At 34.9% G+C, this 22734-nt stretch overlaps 1 protein-coding gene and 1 long non-coding RNA gene across 2 annotated transcripts in view; one reads left to right on the top strand and one right to left on the bottom strand.

Moving 5' to 3' along the window:
- LOC115215499 overlaps positions 1-22734 on the bottom strand; it is a 135721-nt gene that overhangs the window by 103945 nt on the left and 9042 nt on the right. The window lies entirely within an intron of this gene.
- LOC118764936 overlaps positions 1-22734 on the top strand; it is a 49820-nt gene that overhangs the window by 20832 nt on the left and 6254 nt on the right. Inside the window, exon 2 of the long non-coding RNA XR_005000775.1 lies at positions 18101-18277. This is a non-coding gene — a long non-coding RNA (uncharacterized LOC118764936). The remainder of the gene's footprint in view (positions 1-18100; positions 18278-22734) is intronic.

Below are 22734 nucleotides of genomic sequence, written 5' to 3' on the forward strand. Positions count from 1 at the left end.
GCGGTTCTGCAAAAGAGACTGATAAAATATTACCAGCAGGCTTTCAAGGAATAAGTCCTACGGCTGATTTATTCCAATAATGGGGATGCTCCAGCATGGCTGCAGTCAAATGACTGAAACAAGTAAAAGAATAAAACAATAAAAGTATCTATATATATATATATATTATTATATACGTATTATATATATTAGATGTGTATGTATATTTATATATATATATTCATATAAATATATTTATATTATATTCATATATATATATATATATTATATTATTTATATATATATATTTTATTTATATATTATATATGTGTTGTCTGGAAGTCCAGTTTCTAGGAAGAGGGTATTTTCAAGTTAAAGGAAAGATGGAAATGCAGTGTGCAACAAAATGGTTCATATTTTGTTGATTAGAATGTAATGGCAAGTATTTATTGACCTTTTTCGTTCCTTTAAAATCGGCACGTACTTCCAGACAACCCAATATAAATTTTTTTATTTATATATATATATAGATATATATCTATATGATATATATACATATTCATGTATGATATATAAATATATATATATATATATATATATATATATATATATATTATATATATATGATAGATATATACATATTTATATGATATATATGTATTTATATATGATTCATATTTATATTTATATATATATATATATATATATATATATACACACACCACACATGCATGCACCATATATATATATATTATATATATATATATGATAGATATATACATATTTATTATGATTATATGTATTTATATATGATTCATATTTATATTTAATACATATATATATATACATACACACACACATGCATGCACACATATATATATATATATATATATATATATACACTTGTGTGTGTGCATGTGTCTCCCAGTCTTTAAGTTTCTTGCTGTAGTTGTGAACTTGTCATATAGTTGGTTTTCTTCTAATCAGCAATTTGACTTCTAGTGTATGATATAATATATGGCTGAGTGCTGTCCACTACACTGTATAATCATAGTGGACAGTGTACATACATACATACATACATATAACCTCATACAGCATGCTGGTGTATGTCTGTGTATGCCTGCAGAAATACATGCCGAATAACATATGGCCGGCTCTGCATTCATTTCCAATATATATGTATTTTTCTTTTACACATTGTGTTTCTTTCCCTCTCTTTCCTTTCTTTCTATTCCTCTTTCTCTCTATCTCAGTTTTGTCTTTCTTGCTGTATTTCTATTTCTTTATAGCTCCTAAATCTCAGTCTACACACACACACACACACATATACATAGAGATACACACATACATTTTTTATTTTTATTTTTGGTAAGCTTAAATAATGCATGTTATAAAAAAATTAACAAGAGAGGTTAATGGTTAATAACTTTACATGGTGTTCCACTATTTGATGGTTAGGACCACTTCAGGAAATTTTTTGTAGAAAAGGTGTTGTTAGCTAACTTTTCTCTGCTCAGATTTTCTGAAGAAGGTCGCTCTTTCTCTCTCTCTCTCTCTACATATATATATATTTCTTTACTGCCCACAAGGGGCTAAACACAGAGGGGACAAACAAGGACAGACGAAGGGATTGAGTCGATTATATCACCCCCAGTGCGAAACTGGTACTTAATTTATTGACCCCGAAAGGATGAAAGGCAAAGTTGACCTCGGCGGAATTTGAACTCAGAACGTAACGACAGACGAAATACCGCTAAGCATTTCGCCCGGCGCGCTAACGTGTCTGCCAGCTCGCCGCCTTATCTCTACATATATATATAATGTACCTAGTACACTCTGTAAAGTGGTTGACCTTAAGAAGGGCATCCTGCCATAGAAACCATGCCAACACAGACAGTAGAGCTTGGCATTGGCCTCTGGCTCACTAATTTCTGTCAGACCACCCAACCCAGGGCAGCATGGAAAAACGGATATTACATGATGATGGTGAATGGTGATAATATGAAAGCACACACACACTTTAAATAGCATTTCCATACTTTAAATTCATACACATTATATTCGAATTATGTACCAGTTGTAATTTTTATCATCCAATATTTAAATTCTGTTGTGAACACTTGGCCTGTATGTGATGGATTTCTATACTTTTTAATCTACTTGTTTGAGGTTTAATGGTAATTTTTTTTCTAAAAGTACAGTTTTTGTTGTAGTGTGTTTGCTATTGTTTAAGATAAATTTAATTGACAACGTTTATTATTCGGTATTTTATTTGTTGGTGCATTTTTCCCCTCCTGGACGGTTGTCATTTTCTTTTGTTATATTTTGGGATCTTAAGAGAAAATAGGATGTTGTGAGGTTGATGTTTCCCAATAGAATTAGTTGTGATTTCTGCTATTTTTATTCCTTTCAAATATAATAACAGCCCAACTATTACAATCACACAAACAAATGTGCTTGTAGGAGAAGAAAAAAGGGTAAATAATCCATATGTAGAGGAAAGGGATGGAAAACCATGAAGACATTGTCCAACTGTCTCCTGTCCACTTCTCCTCTAGCTATCACCCAATCCTTCTACTCTTGTCATGTGAAATTCTTTCAGTTTTTTTTCTTCTTTTTTTCTTTTGACATATTTTGTCTTTGTGATGCAGGAAGTGCTAGTTCAAAGTGGACTCTAAGCAAAACAAAAGAAACCTCTCTCCCTCTCTTTCCCTCTCTCTCTTTTGGTTCTATTCTCTTCCTAACCATCTCCTTATTTCACTCAACCAGCTGCTACTGCTGTTTCACCCCTACCCTATCAATTTTCTTATTATCTGGACTTTAACTCATACAGGCACACATTCTCTGTCTGTCCCTCTCTTTTTCTAAACCTTACCTCCTTGTATAGTGGCTGAAGGGAGTAAAAAGTTTCGGATTGTTGGCATGCAGTGGTAATACTCAGGCTTAAAACAAACAGCAGGAGTGGAGGTGGTGTTTATCAGAGTCTCCAATCATCATAATAGCCAACAACAAAATTTAAGGCTTCAAATTTTCATACATTACTTCTGCCCCTCCCTCTTTTCTCCTATATTTTTATATCAGTAAACAGTGTGTTAATTAGGCAGAAGGATGAAGGTGGGTGGTAACAGGGTTTATTGATATAGAGTTCTTTGTTTCATTTGAAGAACTTTGTTTTTTGTTTTGTGTGTGTGTGGTGGTAGGTCTATTGTTCCCTTATTTCATTCCTTCAGTTTGAATAGCATCACATCCTGTTCTAAAATACCCTTAAATAGCAGGAACCATCACATTTCATGTTTCCCATTTTTAACTCTTCATCATAATTCTACTTTCTTCCTGCTTCATTTAACATAAAAAATGTACAACACACACCACACTACACACACACACACACACAATATGTGTTCCAGGAGAGCTTCTTATAGCATTAAATAATGCAAACAACAATCTAGGATATAGTGAATGCATCGAGAATAATGTCAATATGGCCCATAGATCCTTAGATCTTTCCCATCCAGAGATCTTGATACTACTACCCTTCTTTTCTCTACATTTGTCTGGTCTCATCTCAAATACTGCTGCCCATCAGTGCCATCTTTAGACAAGGGCACCTTTGACACTTTCCCAGGGGCCTAATTCTGACCTGTGTATGATGTGACTTGCTATCAATAAATAGATAGGATCTAGTCTTTCTCATTCGCAAAATGAACCCCACTTAATTTTGCTCAGATTGCTTTCAATTTTGGTGAATCAATGCGTCTCTGAATTTTGATCATGATCAACCAATAAATTAAAGAATCTAATGTTATTTGGAATTAAAGTTGGGAAGTTTGGGTAATTTTAGCCAATCAACAGACAGCGTTGCATTAGCAGCTTGTTACTATGACAACTGCACGCTGAGTTGTGGTTCACAGTTGTCTGTGCCGCTGCTGTCTATGTTGATTTTTCACATGTACTTCTGTGTGTTAGTATTTTTACATATTTTTCATTTCATATAATTTCGGTACCCATTGACTCAGATAGCCAGATTTATGATTTCACTATTCATAAAAATTTTAATTAGGGTTATTTCTTAAACCGTTAGCTTCACATTTCAACAGCTTAACTGAAATTTAGCCCATGTAACAGGAACTGAGAGGGATATCATGGAACAGAGAAACTTTAGGTGATACAGATAATTTGACATTATTTTTGAATTCTGCATGCAAAAACATATAAGATACAGGTATTCTTTTCCTTGAGATAAATTCTTTGTTGACCAGTATTATTCTTATCGTAATTTAAAAATCCAAGCATGAAAACGTTACTCAACTTTGGAGTTTTGGAGACAGATGCCCCCTTTTCATACACACACTCACACACACACTTATATATTAATGGTGTACACAAATACATGACAGGTATACATAATACTGAAATACGCATAATGTAAACATGCTGAAAATATATTAATATAGCAAATTTTTAAAATAATTAAAAAATACAATCAATGAAGAGACAAAAGAAACAGTAAAATGATACATGTTGATTTTATTAAGTATTTCTGTTTATTTAGAAACCTACAACGAACAGGTCAGACACAAAACTATAAATTTCACAGGGTACAACCTTAAAGTTGACACCGCTGCGCTAAGCACAAAAAATTTCTGTCTCACTATTGGCTCAAAATACAGTTCTTTTCAATTTTTAAACCTCTATAGCTTTTTTCTCCAATTTTTTTTCACTACAATATCAGACTTTCAAAGCAACAAGACTGGAAGGTTACATTATTATAGCCAATTTTCAGATTTTAAAAAAATGCATATTTTGTGAATGCAAAAACTAGATCCAATAAATACTATATGGCCCAGTGCACTGATTTACCTGACAGCCTATAATGCTGCTTTGACAGCCTTGTCACCCACTTGAGTCTCCCTCCACAAAACAAAACATGATCCCAATAATCAGAACTTGATTATTGGGATTAACCCCAAAAGCTCAAAAACTTTATTCCTGTCCACCCCCACTGTGAACATCATCAGCCTATTTCTGGTCCATCTATATATTCTTTAATACTGCAGCTTTCCACCATTCTTGTACTGCCACTTATCACCATCTTCTTTCTGAGCTACTCCTATCTCCCCCCTCCCACCACTACCACACCTGCCCAATACTGATATTTACCATCAGTAGCATTATACGCTTCTCAAACCATCTGCCATGTTACTTTCACATTCTAATGAATTTATTCACTTACTCTTCCCTATGGTTTGTTTATATCTTTTCTTATACTCAACCTTATTGTATCTTGAGAATCTGCTCTGATACATCATCACCACCATCATTACCTTCTTTTGAGCTACCTCAACCACCCTTACATAATGTGCAGTCACTATATATCTCACCTCTATAGTAAGACACCTGTGCCTGTCCCTATGTTGTACTTTGACCTCTCAACACTTGGGATAAAGACACTTTTTTCTCTACTTTTCTTTGTTGTGTGAGTTAGTTGATAAACTCATTAGTACTCCTATCACAAAAAAAAAGAGAAAAATGCACTCAGTACACTCTGTAAACTCGTTGCATTAGGAAGGGCATCCAACCCTAAACCATGCTGAAGCAAACATTGGAGTTCAACAAAGATCGTTGGATCCTGTCACACCATCCAGTCCATGGGAGCAGTGAAGACGAATTTTAAAAGATGTTTATGTGTGTATATATATATATATATATATATATATATATCAATTTGAATATGCAACTAAAAGAGTTCCTAACAATTTCATATTTTTACGATAATTGAACAGGCATATAAAATATGCTATCTTTAAGCATTCAAATTCTGTTTTAGCACTTTTCATTGTGTATTTATCTCACACTGGCTGGAGTACATTTTTTGTTCATTCTACTTCTGTTGGATCTTTAAACTATATATATATATATATATACATATACATTCTTACATATATGTACATATGTATACATGTATATATATATATATATATGTGTGTGTGTATGTATATATGCATACATGTATAAATATATGTATGTATATATGTTACTTGTATATATATATTATATATATATATATATGTATATATATGTATGCATATATGTATACATGTATATATATATGTGTATACCTGTATCGTGTGTGTGTGTATATATATATATATATATATATATATATATATATATGTATGCATATATGTATACATGTATATATATATATATATGTATACCTGTATCTGTGTGTGTGTGTGTATATATAATATATATATATATATATAATATATATCTGAAACTCGGTGTTTTATCTTGACTATTGAGTAATGTAACATATTATTTTATATATATATATATATATATATATATATATATATCCATCCATAGTTATACATATAAACATTGATACATGCATATTTATATACGTGACTGTGTGGTAAAAGCTTGCTTCTGAACCACATGATTCTGGGTTCAGTCCTACTGTGTGGCACCATTGGCAAATGTTTTCTACTAAAGCCTTGAGCTAACCAAAACCTTGTGAGCGGATTTGGTAGATGGAAACTGAAAGATATATTTATAATATATGTATATGTTTGTGTTATACCCCCACCGTCGCTTGACAACGGATGTTGGTCATCCTTGTAACTTAGCGATTCGGCAAAAGAAACCGATAGAATAAGTACTAGGCTTACAAAGAATAAGTCCTGGAGTCGATTTGTTCGACTAAAGGCGGTGCTCCAGCATGGTCGCAGTCAAATAACAGAAATAAGTAAAGGAATATAAAGTATATATATATTTCTTCTTCCTTCTCTCTCTCTCTCTCTCTCACTATATATATATGGCATCTATGAAGAATAGATTGGGAAACTATGCACTCCACCTGAAATTTGTATTCGTCTTTTCGGATGTTTACATCTTAAGTCTACGATCCTTGAAAAAAAAGTTGGGCAGGTTAGGGAGATTTTTCCCTCACCTCCGTAATTTTTCACTCTGACGTTTTTGAAAAACTATTCAGTTTTATGTTAAAGGTAATTTCAAAAGAAAGACAAAATTGGCACCCTTCTCTCTCTCTCTCTCTCTCTCTCTCTCTCTTTTTTATTCTTTCTGAATCCTAACCAATGATGCCTTCACATATGAAGAAATTTCGTTTGGCCCATTGAATAATTTTCGATTCTAGTCTTTTGGAACGCCGTAGAATAGATTCGGAAATTATTTAGTGCGCCCCAAAACAGTAAATTCTTCGGATCGATATGTTTAGTATGAGTCTGTAAAGTGAGTGATAGAGAAAGGGGGAGGGTAAAGGAGTGAGAAAGAGGAAGAGAGAAAGAAAGAGAGAGAGAGAGAGTTTTAAAAAAAGGGTTATGTGTCTCTTCTCTTTTCTGTAAATTTATATTTTTAGCTTTTTGGTAAAATAATATCGGATTTACGCTGCGCATAAATTTGAAGAATCATAATCTTATATATTTTTTTTTAAATGTTCAAAAGGAAGACAAAACTGAAGAATTAACGAAAGAGAACTGCCTCCTTCCATCACAAAAACAAAAACAACGCAAGACTCGTTATCTACAATGCTTTAAACATAGGAGACCCGAAGAAATTACTGTTTTCTTGGGGAATACATAATAATAATAAAATAAAAAAAGCATGTTCCTATAGTGTATATATTTATGCAATATGTATATGTATATGTATCTAACAATGTGTGTGTGTGTGTGTGTGTGTGTGCTTTTCATACACAGCAAGTGGAGGAGATGAAGTCTTCTAGCTTTCGCTCGTTGCTTTCGTTGTGTCTGTGTGTTTGCTCCACTTGCCGACTGCCTGCTCGCGCGCTCGTTACCCCCCCCCCCTATATTTTCTCTCTCTCTTTCTTCCTCTCTCTCTCTCTCTCCCATTGACACACACACATGATTGTGTAGTGCTGCTGTTCATTTTCATGAATGACACGTTCTCGGAGATGCTGCTGCTGCTGTTATTTCGCTGTTTCACTCTGGTGGTTGTGGGTGATGATGGTAGAGCAATAGTTTAGAGTAAGAGTGGGCGCTGGTGTACTAAGTTGTAACGATGATGATAGTATAATAAGTTGTAAGTGTTGGTGGTTAACTAATGTTCTAGGAGTGGTAGTAAATTTCATTTACTGCAGTATTGGTCGTAGTAGTGGTGTTGTCAATTGAAACTAAATCAAAATGTACGCAAATGTGAAAACAAACAAAAAACCAAAACCCAGCAACCTTTCCTTGCCTGTGTCACTCGGATGGAAAGTTTTTAATATGCTTCTTTATCCATGTAACTAACCTAATAATGGATGAACACTCTCTTAATCGTTTGTGTTCGGACCTGCGTCAAAGGCATTTCTGCTGTGATCACGGCTTTTATTTTCAGATACTTTCTTCAATGTCCTTCCCCATTTAAAACACTGTAAGGATGTGATTTGAAGGCGATAGTGTTGCTATTTCTAACATGTCAAATGACTTCGTACAGGCACCTTCGTACAGACTCGTTATTTTGTTATTGTTCTAGTGTTCCGTTTGGAAACCGGACGCGATGTGTTTCCTCCAGGTAGCTAGACATTGTTTTCTCCTGTATCTGGACTTGTGAGTAGTAATAATTCCTTAGGTAGCTGGTCTCTATCAGCACCTCACTAGAAGACTAATCAGACTTCACACATAACTGTACCAATGACGCTATAATAATAATAATATATTTCTTTACTACCCACAAGGGGCTAAACACAGAGGGGACAGACAAAGGGATTAAGTCGATTACATCGACTCCAGTGCGAAACTGGTACTTAATTTATCGACCCAGAAAGAATGAAAGGCAAAGTCGACCTCGGCGGAATTTGAACTCAGAACATAACGACAGTCGAAATACCGCTAAGCATTTCGTCCAGCGCGCTAACGTGTCTGCCAGCTCGCCGCTATAATAATAATAATCTACCAACACATCACAGACTACAGGGCCCCGTTATAACCTACACTGTTGATCACATCACACTTGATCATTAGCATACAGAGTTGGGGGCCAACAAGTTTCTTCTAAATTTTACAATTTCAGTTTTAATCTTAAGTGCGTGTGTGTGTGTGCGTATGAGCGTTCACATATGTGAAGGAAAATGCGTGTGTGCTTCCGTTAGCTGCTGATTCCTCGTTTGTGAAATCCCTTCTTACATCAACGTTAACTTATTACTCATGTCCTTGTTGATTGGATAGATTTATCATCAAAGGCATTCCAGCTGTGACCATCATGTCTTTTAAGTAGTGTGTCTGTGGCTACACTATCCATGTTCTTTCATTATCTAAGATGCTTGAGTGCAAGATTTTATGTATATTTGGTTACTATTTCAAACACATCGAATGATCCTGTTATAAGCTTTTTTCTTGTTTAGCCGCAGATCAACACTGCTTCGGTAAACATACATAAAACTGCTCCAGCCAGCGGCGAGCTGGCAGAAACGTTAGCACGCCGGGCGAAATGCGTAGTCGTATTTCGTCTGCCGTTACGTTCTGAGTTCAAATTCCGCCGAGGTCGACTTTGCCTTTCATCCTTTCGGGGTCGATAAATAAAGTAAGTACCAGTTACGCACTAGGATCGATATAATCGACTTAATCCCTTTGTTTGTCCCCTCTATGTGTAGCCCCTTGTGTGCAATAAAGAAATATATATGTTAATTAGTGTCCTTTCTTTATCTAAAATGGTAAGATGAAATCTGGAAGAGATTTTGCCTGCTATTTCTTGCAGGTCAAGCAAGAACTTAAAGACTCCTTTCTTTTTTCGCTTTCTCTTTGTTATTGTTACTAATGGCGTTGATGTTAATGTTGTCATTGACAATAATTAAAGAGCTGCGACTGACAGAATCGTTAACAGCATTACTTCTCTTCCGATTCTTTACGTTATGAGTTCAAACCTCGCTGAGGTCAACTTTGCTTTTCTTCCACTCTGGGTTGATAAAAGTACCAGATAAGTACTGGGTTCTATCTAATCGACATACCTATACCCCTCAGAATTGATGGCCTCATCCCAAAGTTTGAAAGAATTATTGTTGGCGAGCTGGCAGAAACGTTAGCACGCCGGACGAAATGCTTAGCAGTATTTCGTCTGCCGCTACGTTCTGAGTTCAAATTCCGCCGAGGCCGACTTTTCCTTCCATCCTTTCGGGGTCGATTAAATAAGTGCCAGTTACGCGCTGGGGTCGATATAATCGACTTAATCTGTTTGTCCTCTCTGTGTTTAGCCCCTTGTGGGTAGTAAAGAAATAGGTATTTTATCTGACTTCATGTTCTGAGTTCAAATTCCGCCGAGGTCGACTTTACCTTTCATCTTTTCAGGGTCTACAAAATAAGTACCAGTTGAGTACTGGGGTCGATGTAATTGACTAGTCCCCTCCCACACCAAATTTCAGTCCTTGTGCCTATAGTAGAAAGGATTATTATTATTATTGTTGTTGTTGTTGTTGAATGAGAGAGGAGTACATGCTATCAAAGTGACACTGGGGTAAAATATACGAAGCCCAGTATACCCATCATGACTACCCATATGATAAGGGTACACCAAGCACATGCATCACAACTATATGTGTACAACATGGTGATCTCATATCAAGATAAACTGTGCAGGACCTTGCAGGTGGGACCCAGATAGAATTTTCTTCAAGTCAAGTAGCCCATTCCACTCAAAAGGTCCCTGAATAAGGGTTGTTTAAGGATGTTGAAAGAAACACCCATGTTTCCAAAGGTGAATTATTCAAACCCCAAAGAATCCCTCTTAACACATGGCTATGATGCTCTCCACTACTTCTGCTCATGATCAGAGATGCACATATCGTCAGCCACTAAGGGACATGCTCAACTGGTTATGGTCAAACAACTGACAAGCAAATCGGTGGTATTGAGCAGAATATTTGTTGTAGTCCATGTTTTATACCAAGACAAAACAAGTACATGATAGCACTTCCAATCAGTTAAGATCAGAAGCCATGAGAGCCAGTCCCTGGTACTGTGTCAGGACATTTATTATTATTATTATTACACATACTTTGTCCTGTACTGTCCATAACGTTTTCCTTAATGTAAACTCTTTGTGGTTAATAAAGGAACCATTATTATTATTGTTTTACTTCTCAGAGCACTTGGTCTTGTTTGCTCTGATTGATTCTGTGAAAGCGGACAGCAGCTTGTTGTCAGAGGTCGTTATTAATATTATATTTATTATTATTATCATTGCTGTTGCTGCTACCGACTGTTGTTTTTAGATGTGTTGTTTCATCACTCCAGGAATCAGCTCTTGAATATTACCAACGAAAAATTACTTTGGAGTACTTGCTAATTAAGAATTCTTGTTACTTGTGGATGTCTTCCCTCTTCTCCACTATGCAGGCTAGACAAAAATTATTTGTTTTTATAGACTTTATATTGTATTCCATCTCATATCAAAATGGTTAATAGTTATGACCCTCAACAAAATGAAAATAATATTCATACAAAACAAATTTAGTGATAGCACAAAAGTATATTCTAATGCAGAATGAACTCTTACAAAAAAATTTAAAAAATAAAGAATATAATTGAGAAAGAAATGATTTCAGACATTCATTATAGGCAATGCATATAGCCACAGGGTTAAAGAATTTAGTTATACCTCTGTTGCATCATCATCATTTAACGTCCATTTTCCATGTTGCTATGGGTTGGACCCATGTAGAATATTTAGATGTGACAAGGTTTCTAGAAAAAGTAATTATCTAAGAGATTTGTGTAAAACTAGACAATGTCTCTTTGTCCTGGGTCTAATCCAAGAGAAGACAAAGAGAAAAATCACTTACTGTGCTTGAAGAAGGATCACAGTTTCAAATAACTACCATCTCAGCATATCAAGAAATATCAAGAGTTATTATCTCATTTGAGAAAGATAACGCTTATGACATTGACTGCTGTACTATTGGGACTGAAGACTCAGCAAAAAAAAATATAAGCTGAGATAGTTAGACACACCTCTACCCATACACATGTGTCCTAGTTTTTGGTACAGGGAAATGCATGGGTGATGATACGGGACATTGGAAATGATGTTAATCCTTTGCATCACTATATTGGTTGATGGCAAGTTCAGAGGTGATGAGAGACAAATGATCAAGAGGATTCAAGATGAATTTGTATGTCATAATGGCACCCTCAAAAGCCACAAGGGTATAGCAGAGCTGTACCCAGTTGAAGGTGCTGAGACAAAAAGATGGTGCAGTGCAAAAATCCTAGTTGTTATACATATGGTAGTAAAAATTACTAGTGGGACTTTTACACCCCAACCAGACTCCAAACTGCAAAGTCTAAGAAAGCAGCTGAGGCAGCAACAAGGTAGCAGTCTCTTGAGTTCCATCAATCACAGCACCAAAAACATTAAAGGAGACCACCTTATACACCTCATCTCAAGAATAAGGGGACAGACAATCCATCTACCAGACTATATTAACTAGCATCATCACCCCTGTCATCATGTGATTATCAGTAAGAGGTGCTGGAGGACCATGAAAAAAGGAACCATTAATGAAAATATAGGAGGTAAAAAAAAAAAAAGGTAGATCTTAAAGAAAGGTGAATCTTGACAAAAGTGTAAGTTTACTCCCTTTCCCTAGAAGAATGTTACAAGATTTACAGTAATGCAACAGGATACATCAAATATGTGTATCAAAGTGTTATACTACTTGATAGGTGAAATATTTGTAGGTAAAGATGAGAATTATAAATATGCAGAAGGCGGAATATTAGTAATATGCTTACAACTGTTATGAGTACATGAAAGAAAGGGAAAGGAAGAGTTGTGGGATGCATTGGCTCTCTCTTAGATGAAGAATATTAATATTATTGTTAAATATATATTTTTCCCCCTTCATAATCCCAGATAACTAAAGGGCTGGTTAGTGGAAGCATAGATATTAAATATTCCTTTCGTACTCTAGGCACAAGGCCCGAAATTTTGGGGGAGTGGGGCCAGTCAATTAGATCAACCCCAGTATGCAGCTGGTACTTAATTTATCAACCCCGAAAGGATGAAAGGCAAAGTTAACCTCGGCAGAATTTGAACTCAGAACGTAAGGACAGATAAAATACCTATTTCTTTACTACCAACAAGGGGCTAGGACAGACAAATGGATTAAGTCAATATATATCGACCCCAGTGCATAACTGGCACTTATTTAATCAACCCTGAAAGGATGGAAGTCAAAATCAACCTCGGTGGAATTTGAACTCAGAGCGTAGTGGCAGACGAAATACCGCTAAGCATGTCACCCAGTGTGCTAATGTTTCTGCCAGCTTGCTGCCTTAATTAATAATGGTTATTAATATTGTTCACATGTGGGGTGAGGAATTGCAAACAAAAGCTTACTCAAGGTATCACAAATCACTTCCTAGTTCATCACCATCTTCACTTCTACCATCATCATCATGTTAAACACATCTTAGCCATCATATCTATCTGTATTTCAATCTATCCCCTTTCTTGCAATGATCCCTGTTACATTAATCATATGTAGAAAGGGTTAAGTTCCCCACTCCTTCCCATCCCACTCACACACTTCATTGTTTCCTTTAGTCAACCTAGATGCAAGCCTACTTATAAATCAACAGATCCCAACCCTTGCTATGACTGCCACCCACCCCATTTGTTTTACCTGTCCTGTCCCACTCCTTCCTCCCTGTCTCTTCATCCATTCTCAACACCTGCTCCAGTGTCACCTCCATTTCCAGTCTCCCACACATTTCAGTTTTCCATGTAGTGTGTGTTGAACACACTCTACTACTTCCACCTTGTTTCCTAGCTAAGTGGAGGTAGAAGGTAGTAGAAAGGTAAGCTTTCATTGTTCTTCACACAGAACTACAACACCCCTCTACAGTAAAGTTTTTTTTTTCATATATATCCTGCTCATTTTCCTATAAAATGTTCCTATAAATGTGTGTGTATGAGTACAGAGTAGTTTTTTTGTACTCATTGTCCCTTGGTCACAAAGATGGTTTATAAAGAAACACACCCTGCCACTCAGTGAAAAAGACCCACCCCAAACACACACAGACAATAAATAAACTTTAAACAGGCAGCTGTGAATATTACATGATGAATAAAGAATAAAATATTATTATTAATACTATTGTTGTTGTTTTTTTTTTCTTTTATATTCTGAAAATTTACTAAATGACTTTGAGTGCTTGCAACAGGTGGTAAAGTTGAAGTTTGTCACTTTTAAAGTTTCAAATGGTTTTGTTTAGAACTGGTAGAGTTATTGTGTTATATGTCCATAATTCATATACAAGCACACACACATACACACACACACACACAATGTGTGTGTGTGTACATATACAAATATTTGTGTTTATTAGAAAAATATAGTCATAGAAGCATAGTAAACAAAAGAGAATGACAACCACCTTAACATGAATTAGCTGGCCTGGCAATATGGTTTGAATAAACTTCAAACTTGTGACAACAATTTCAACTCTGACATCTGAAAATATTCTCACAGAACACAAAAGGCATTTATGCAAATTATAATCACTTCCAACACACACACACACACACGTATAAAAAGAGATCTATTTGCAATTTCACTGCAATGGGTTGCTTTGGTATTATATTCTTTTATTTGTTTCAGTCGTCTGACTGCAGCCATGCTGGAGCACAGCCTTTAGTCGAAGAAATCGACCTAAGACTTATTTATTGTAAGTCTAGTACTTATTCTATCAGTCACTTATGCTGAACCTCTAAGTTATGGGGATGTAAATGCATCAACATTGGTTGTCCAGCGATGGTGGGTGGGGACAAACACAGTCACACACACACACACAAATATATATATATATATATGTGTGTGTGTGTATACGACAGGCTTCTTTCAGTTTCTGTCTCCCAAATCCACTCACAAGGTTTTGGTCAGCCCAAGATTATAGTAGAAGACATGCAAGATGCCATGCAGTGGGACTGAACCCGGAACCATGTGGTTGGGAAGTAAGCTTCTTACCCTAACCACGCCTGTGCCTTATGTGAAGAAAAAAATGTTTTTGTTGTTATTGTAGGTAGTGTGGATGGCAGCCTTTTTAGTTGAAATAACCATCTGCTATTTTACTCATAAATATGAATAGAATGTTTTAATGATTGAACTTTTGATTTATATAAATTAATTATTCTCTTTATAACTTTGAAAAATTGAAATTACTCTTACAATTCGTATATCTATAATTATGCACATCACACATACTGAGTTGTGTGTGTGTGCATTTTCAAAATGTATATGAAAGGGCCTTTCAGAGTCAGATGTTTTGTTGGCTATAAAAGTAACTGCGCAGAAGGTACCAAAACTGGATGGACTTACATTCAACTGGACAAATATTATGTAGTAAGGTGATGGAGAAACTTCAAACTTGCTCAAATCATCATTATCATTGTTTTAAGGTCTGTTTTTCCATGCTCACATGTGCATGTTGGAATTTATTAACATGGGATTCTTACAGCCAGATAGGTGCCCTTCATGTCACTAACCTTCACTTGTTTCTACGTAAGGTGATTCCTGATCAGACAGGTTTTCAAGGAAGATTGCAAACAGAGGTCACTCTGATATAATGATGAGATGGTGCATTTACAACTATCATGCTATGTTAAGACAAAATGACACCAACACACACACATACATGACGAGCTTGTTTCAGTTTCTGTCTACTCACAAGGCTTTGGTCAGCCCAGTCTATTGTAGAAAACATTTGTTTAAAGTTCAATACAATGAGACTGAACCCAGTACCTTGTGATTAAGAAGCAAACTTCTCAACCACACAGCCATGCTTGCACCTATAAATTTACAATTAAATCTGGCAGGGCATTTTAATGTGAGAATAGACACACATGGACTTCAAAGAGTACATCTTAACTTGAGTAAATGAAAAATGCTTTTCATAAAGTGCTCAATGAATAATTAAAAGTGTATTAATGAAAGAAAATGTGGTTTAATGTGTAGTGATGTACAGCCAAGACATCCAGTATAGTTTAGCTAATAAAAGTTAGAAATGGACATATATACACATATGTACATGTATACATACACATTCATTCATACATATACACAAGTACATGTATCAATATGTACAGTCTTCTTCCTCTTTGTGTTCATTTAAATGTTCATGAGTATTACCTTCTGTTCATATACACACAACCGCACATGCACAAATACAAACACATACACATATGCGCACTCAGAAAATAGGCTAATTCTTTATAGGAATATATTTTCTCTTTTCTGTACTTTAATATCTTCAAGCAATTCAATGAGCCTATTCTTAGATATAAATATACGAATAAGAAAATATTCATATATTACATTAGCACATACAAAAGAAAAAAAGAAAAACGGAACAAATAAATGCTTCTATATGCACAGGTATGGTTGAGAAATCTTCAGTTATAACATCCCTACACCAAAGCCTTTAGATTCTTCTGAAAAGCACCACTATCCATGAAAAAATTTAAAATAAAACAAATGTTAATTAATAATGGATATTGGAATAATTTAGCAGTCTAAGTTATACAATAACATAGAAACAAAGTCAATAGAATAAATGCAAAACTCATAGAAAACACAAGCATACACACTAGACATGGAGTGTGTTGTGTATGAACTAAATGCCTTCTGGCTATAGAATTGATGAAAACGTTATCATCACAAAACCCCATTAAATCGAATACAACATGCATTACACCCAATCATAAACTAAATGTAATGATATATTACAAGAGCACGAAAATTAAAAATCTCACCGACAACAAACCATAAAGCAGCATGCAACCAAATAAATTTCAGATGACTAATGTAATTTGTAAATTCAGATAAAAGCATGGAAGTTGTAAACTTCATGACTCCAAGACATAAAAAGTACCACCTTTTCTTCTACCCACTTGACTATACATTTTCAGTAAGGCAAAGAAAAAGAAAAATACAGATTGCACATCACAAACAAGATGTGTTATCAACCAATTTTTTATTGTATGTAGGATATCTAAACAACTTGAAGACTAAACAAAGAAGCTAAATTAATAGCAAACCATGATACAAACTTTACATACAGATCATGTACTGGAGCATCAAAGTAACAAACCTCCAATATAATATTTCCCAATTTTTCTTTTTATACAAGCCTAAGTAAACCAGTCAGAAAAATGACTAGAATGTCCTGAGTCATTCGCACATTTCCATTTTCTATAATAAAAGAGCCATAACAACCACCTGTACTTTCAATATTTCATAAATAGAGAAAAAAAAGGTGGGGCAGATTTTAAAATGCTAATGTGGATATTGAGAATTTGTTATTTCAACTAAAATGTGGATGGATGATATTATAGGGAGGAAAAAAAGTTCATAATAGAAAATTTAAAACATGAGCATAAATGAATAAGAAGAAAAATCTTTAGTTATAAAATTCCTACACTAAGGGCTTTTAGACTCTTCCTGAAGCACTACTGTACAATGAGAAATTAAGAATAAACAAGTGCTAATTAAGAATAGATAATGGAATAATTTAACAGTCTAAATTGTACAATAATATAGAAACAACATTAATACAATAAATGCAAAACCACATAGAAAATACAAACATACAACACACAAAGTGTATTCAATAGGCTTCTTGCCTATTGAATAGATTCTAAGCTTTTGTACTTGTACATGCACACATATATGCATGGTTGTGTGGTTAAGGAATTAATTTCCGAACCAATGCTTTTGGGTTCAGACCCACTTTGTAGCACTTTTGGGCAAGTGCTTTCCACTGTAACCTTGGGCCAATCAAAACCTGGATTTGGTTGACAGAAACTGAATGAGTTTGTATGTGTGGACCTGTGTCTCCTTGTCTTCACATTGCATAATAATTGTGAGTTACACTGCCATACAAGCAATGTCTGTAATTTCTAATTTTCTGTGAAAACATGTTTGAGATTGGAAACAGATGAAGGCTGGCAATTGGAAGGGCATCCAACTATAGAAAATTGACAAATTTCATCATCTATGGCTTCTGCATACATCATGAGACTATGGGTCTGCACTTGGAAGTGCCTTCTTGAATTTGTAGTCCTTAGAAAATATTTTTATTTCTTTTTCTTTTTCTAGGAAGAGCTGCATGTATGCAGGAGTCAGCACCACCAATGTTGTCCAAGTGAAAGACTGGCTGATACAGCTTGGCATCATCATCACAGACATTGCTGTTAGACTACAAAGAGCAAATACTGAATCTGCAGTATCTTTTCTGATACTCCAACAACTCTCTCAATCCACTGCCCTGGACAGGTATGTTATTTATTGACCCCACAAGGATATAAGACAAAAATGGGATCAGCTGGAGCCAAACCAAATCCTGACTCTCTAATGATTGTCAGTTTACCTCCTGCAGTGCAAATCTAAGTACATATAACTACATGCATATATATATTTACTTATATACATATATGTATGTGTGTGTGTGTGTGTGTGTGTATCATCATCATCATTTAGCATTCGTATTCCTTGCTGGCATGATTAGATGGCTTGACAGGAGCCAACAAATCCAGGGACCGCACCAGGTTTCATAGTCTCTTTCTGGCCAGGTTTCTACAGTTGGATGCCCTTCCTAACACCAACCACTTTACAGAGTATACTGGATGCTTTTTACATAGCACCAGCACTAATGGTTTTTATGAGCATCAGCACCAATGCTTTTAGCATGACCAGCACCAGTGCTTTTAATGTAGTCCCAACACCAGTGCTCGTAACATGGCACCAACAACAGTGCTTTTAAATTGGCACCAGCACCAGTGGTTTTTATGAAGCACTTTGGTTTGAGGATAGCAGTTCCGAATGGGTTTTCTTGAGTACAGCAATGCACCACATACCTTGGTCCTTTGACATCTCCCTTGTAAGGCCCAGTCTTTTAAGAACGTATGTTTCTTGGGAGGTTCATTATGCGAATAATGATAACACATACATTGGTTCAATACCTTTTCTTTATTGTTAGTCAATTGGTTAAATATCTAACCAAGTAACTAATTGATGATTTGCTCAATGTGCTGGTTAAACAATCAATTGGTTGTCTGAGGGCATGTCATTGAATAGTAACTAAAGGGCTTTGACAAACAACTGATTGCTTAGGTATTGAATTGATTTACTAACAATAAAGAAGTAAAATTGAACCAGTGCATGTGTTATTTTACTGGGGTAATGACCCTCCTAAGAACAAGATTTGTTTCAACATACAAATTCATATCAAGAATCTTGCAAGCCAAATACATAAACGATGTGTATGCATAATATATATATGTATGTGTGTGTATGTATATATATGTGTGCATATATGTATGTATATATGTATACATATATCTGTATGTATGTCTATATGTGTGTGTGCATGTATATATATATATAAATATATATATATATGCATATATTTATATATGTATATCTATATATTAGACACTCCACAATAACACAGATACACGCATACATATGGACATATATTTACATATATATGTATATGCACATGTGTGTGTATGTATATATATATAATGAAAATATATGACCACACACATTTATAGGGCCATTAAGACATTCAAACAAAAATCATCCCCTGCAACTCACAATTTCCCAAATCAATACATCTATGCATAGAATTGCAAAAATTTCACAGCATAATAAAAAGATATGCACTAGAGCACTATATTATAAAATCATTCAATAAATTCCTTGAAATTTACGTGATACAGATAAAGTCAGGAACATTTCTGCTATGGATGCTGAAAGTTTGTTTATGTACATCCTAGTGATAGAAACTCTCAATATAGTCCTAGATTATGTACTTACACATTTGACACTAAAATCATCCACTACCTCAGGTTCTCTAACATCTTGAAGTACACGACAATTATGAGTTCCCACTCGTGCTCATATTTTCATCTTTCCAAATGTTTAATGTGGAAAACAAAGTTGTTATCAGGTAAAAATCCTACTGTCTGTACCGAGCACAATGTATTTCTTTTGATAAAAATGAGCAAGGAGTTAGTTTCATAGACAATGTGGAAGAGAACTTCATCTTTACATGATAAACTAATATAACAACACTCAGCAATTCATTGATTTGGATGTGAGTATAAGTATTAAGCCATACAGTATCTCTGTATAGACTAGAAAAAGAAGAAAACAAAACTGTGCATCCAGGCACAGAGTGAATGTCCACAGAGATATAAAATATTTGTAGTCAAATGCTTACCTACATGTAAGACAAACATCAGGTACCTACAGGTATCCCACTAAATTTGTGGACCATACCCTAGAACAGTACAAGATCACATTTAATCACACTGATAAGACATACCTAGCACCGACAAGGTTACCAATAACTGTTTGTGGTTGTTTTCTTCTGGTGTTTTTGTATATATATATATATGTATATAGAGAGAAAGATTTTCGAATCTTATTGGATTCTCATCCAAGTTGTCTCGATGAAGTTGACCAATCTTGAAGAAATAAGCAGCCAATCTATTTATATATTCAACAATTACAGTAACTACAGAAAACTAGGGCTACTAATTTGCATACCATAAGTGTTAACACTTTTTCAAAGATCAGGGTTCTGCTAACAGGGATCTCAGTCCACACAGTATCTCAAAGTATGATATAATATATGAAAACTAAATAGTACCTACACATATGGAGGTGCTGTATAATATATATATATATATATATATTACATAGAAGTATAAATTTGCTCTGTAGTTATTCTTTCTCTCCCTGCAGCCACCCACTGTTTCTCCCCACCTTTCTTTCATCATCATCTCTCCACTTTTCATTTTCATTTGGGATCCCTTCACTGCATCACCACCTGGGATGCTTTCACAACATTCACACTCTGCTGTTGTCCTTCTTCCTACCTCTATGGGACCCTACAGTGTGTCTTTCCCTCATTATACTCACCCACTGCACTCTCAACCTCTTCCCCTTTTTCTTTCTCTGCCTCTTCCCCACAACTTCTCTTTTTCCTCTACACCACATTTCACCTCACTTAGTCTACTTGTACAACCTGAACACTTTCCTTTCCTTCAACAATTCTCCACCCCAGTCTATTGTTCTCTTCCGATACCCTTTCCCACTCACCATTCTATATTCATCCTTGTGTAGGATTATCCTAGACTACTCTACAACTCACACTGTTATCTTTCCACTCTTTTCTGTATAACCCCTGTCCCCAATCCCTTTCCTCTCTTCAGTTCTCTTCCATACACTTCACTCTCCAATTAGTGCCTACCCTGCTACACTGTTACTCATTCAATTACCAATTTTATCGCAAGTGTAAATCTGTCCCTTTCATCTTACCTTCCTTGGCAATCACTTACTCTCTTTTCTACTCTTCTTCAATTATTGGGGTCATTTAAGATCCTTACCCTTGCAAGTTAGATAGCAATCATCAAGAGTGCTAATGCCACAAAAAGAAGTACACTCTTGAAAGTGGCTAGCCTTAGGAAGGGCATCCAGCCATAGAAACCATGTCAGAGTACACAGTAGAGTCAAACCCAGTTTCTAACTTATTAGATTCTGTCAAACCATGAGGGAAGCCAAACATTAAGTGATGTTTTTGATGATGATGATGACACATAGATATGTGCACATGCATAGATATATCCATGCATTTTATATATTATACATAATTTTCTATTGTATTCATATGTGTGTATGTATGTGTGGGCATATGCATATGAGTACATATATTTACACTTATATATACACATTCATATACATGCGCACATATATACACATAAACACACACGTAAATCATATTTTTTCTCTGTCATTTCATTCATTTTCATACACACACACACACACACTTAGCTCGTATAGATTTAAATATTTCATATAAACACTATTACTTGAACATATATTTCCAGTGTGATCTATCTCTCTCACTAATATTTAAATGCATACTCATAGATAAAGACACAGCCACCACCCATCTCTGAATACAAGCCTAACCCATTAATATCATTTAAAAAGTCTGTTTGACAAAGTGCCTGATGTTTTCATAATTATTTTCCTCAATGATAAACTATCTAAGAAAATGTTAATTATGATAATAACAATAGAAAATGTTATCACATGATGCTGCTAATGTATAACACAGAGTTTCTAGAAGTTTCAATAAAATTGCTAGAATTTTCTTCTTTAGAATTATTTTCCTGTTGTGAAGAATGGAATATATAAAATATTCAGAAAATATATATTTTAGACTGACTCAAAGAATTTTGATCTGCATCTGCTGTAGGCTTGGCAGTGTGATTAAAAAGCTTGCTTCCCAAACATGTCTTACCACACTGCACATTGGGAAATTATCTTCTACTATAGTGTCAGGCCAACCAAAGCCTTGCAAGTGTTTTTTTTTGAAGCTGAAAAAACAGAAGCTCATCATGTGTGTGTGTGTGTATATATATATATGTATGTATATATATATATATGTATGTATGTATGTATATATATATATATATATATATGTATGATAGGTGCAGGAGTAGCTGTGTGGTAAGTAGCTTACTTACCAACCACATGGCTATGGAAAATTCTACCGAACAAACATTTGGAAATATGTGGAGAAGGAAAATTCAAAGTTCCAAAAGGTAATGGAACTATGCTTCACAAAAGAGATCCTCAACAAAAAATAACATAACTATATTTTTTTAAATTCCACCTATGAGAGTTCTATATGAATTTGATTGTATATATGTTAA

The sequence above is a fragment of the Octopus sinensis genome, linkage group LG9 (genome assembly GCF_006345805.1).
Source record: "Octopus sinensis linkage group LG9, ASM634580v1, whole genome shotgun sequence".
Lineage (NCBI taxonomy): Eukaryota > Metazoa > Mollusca > Cephalopoda > Octopoda > Octopodidae > Octopus > Octopus sinensis.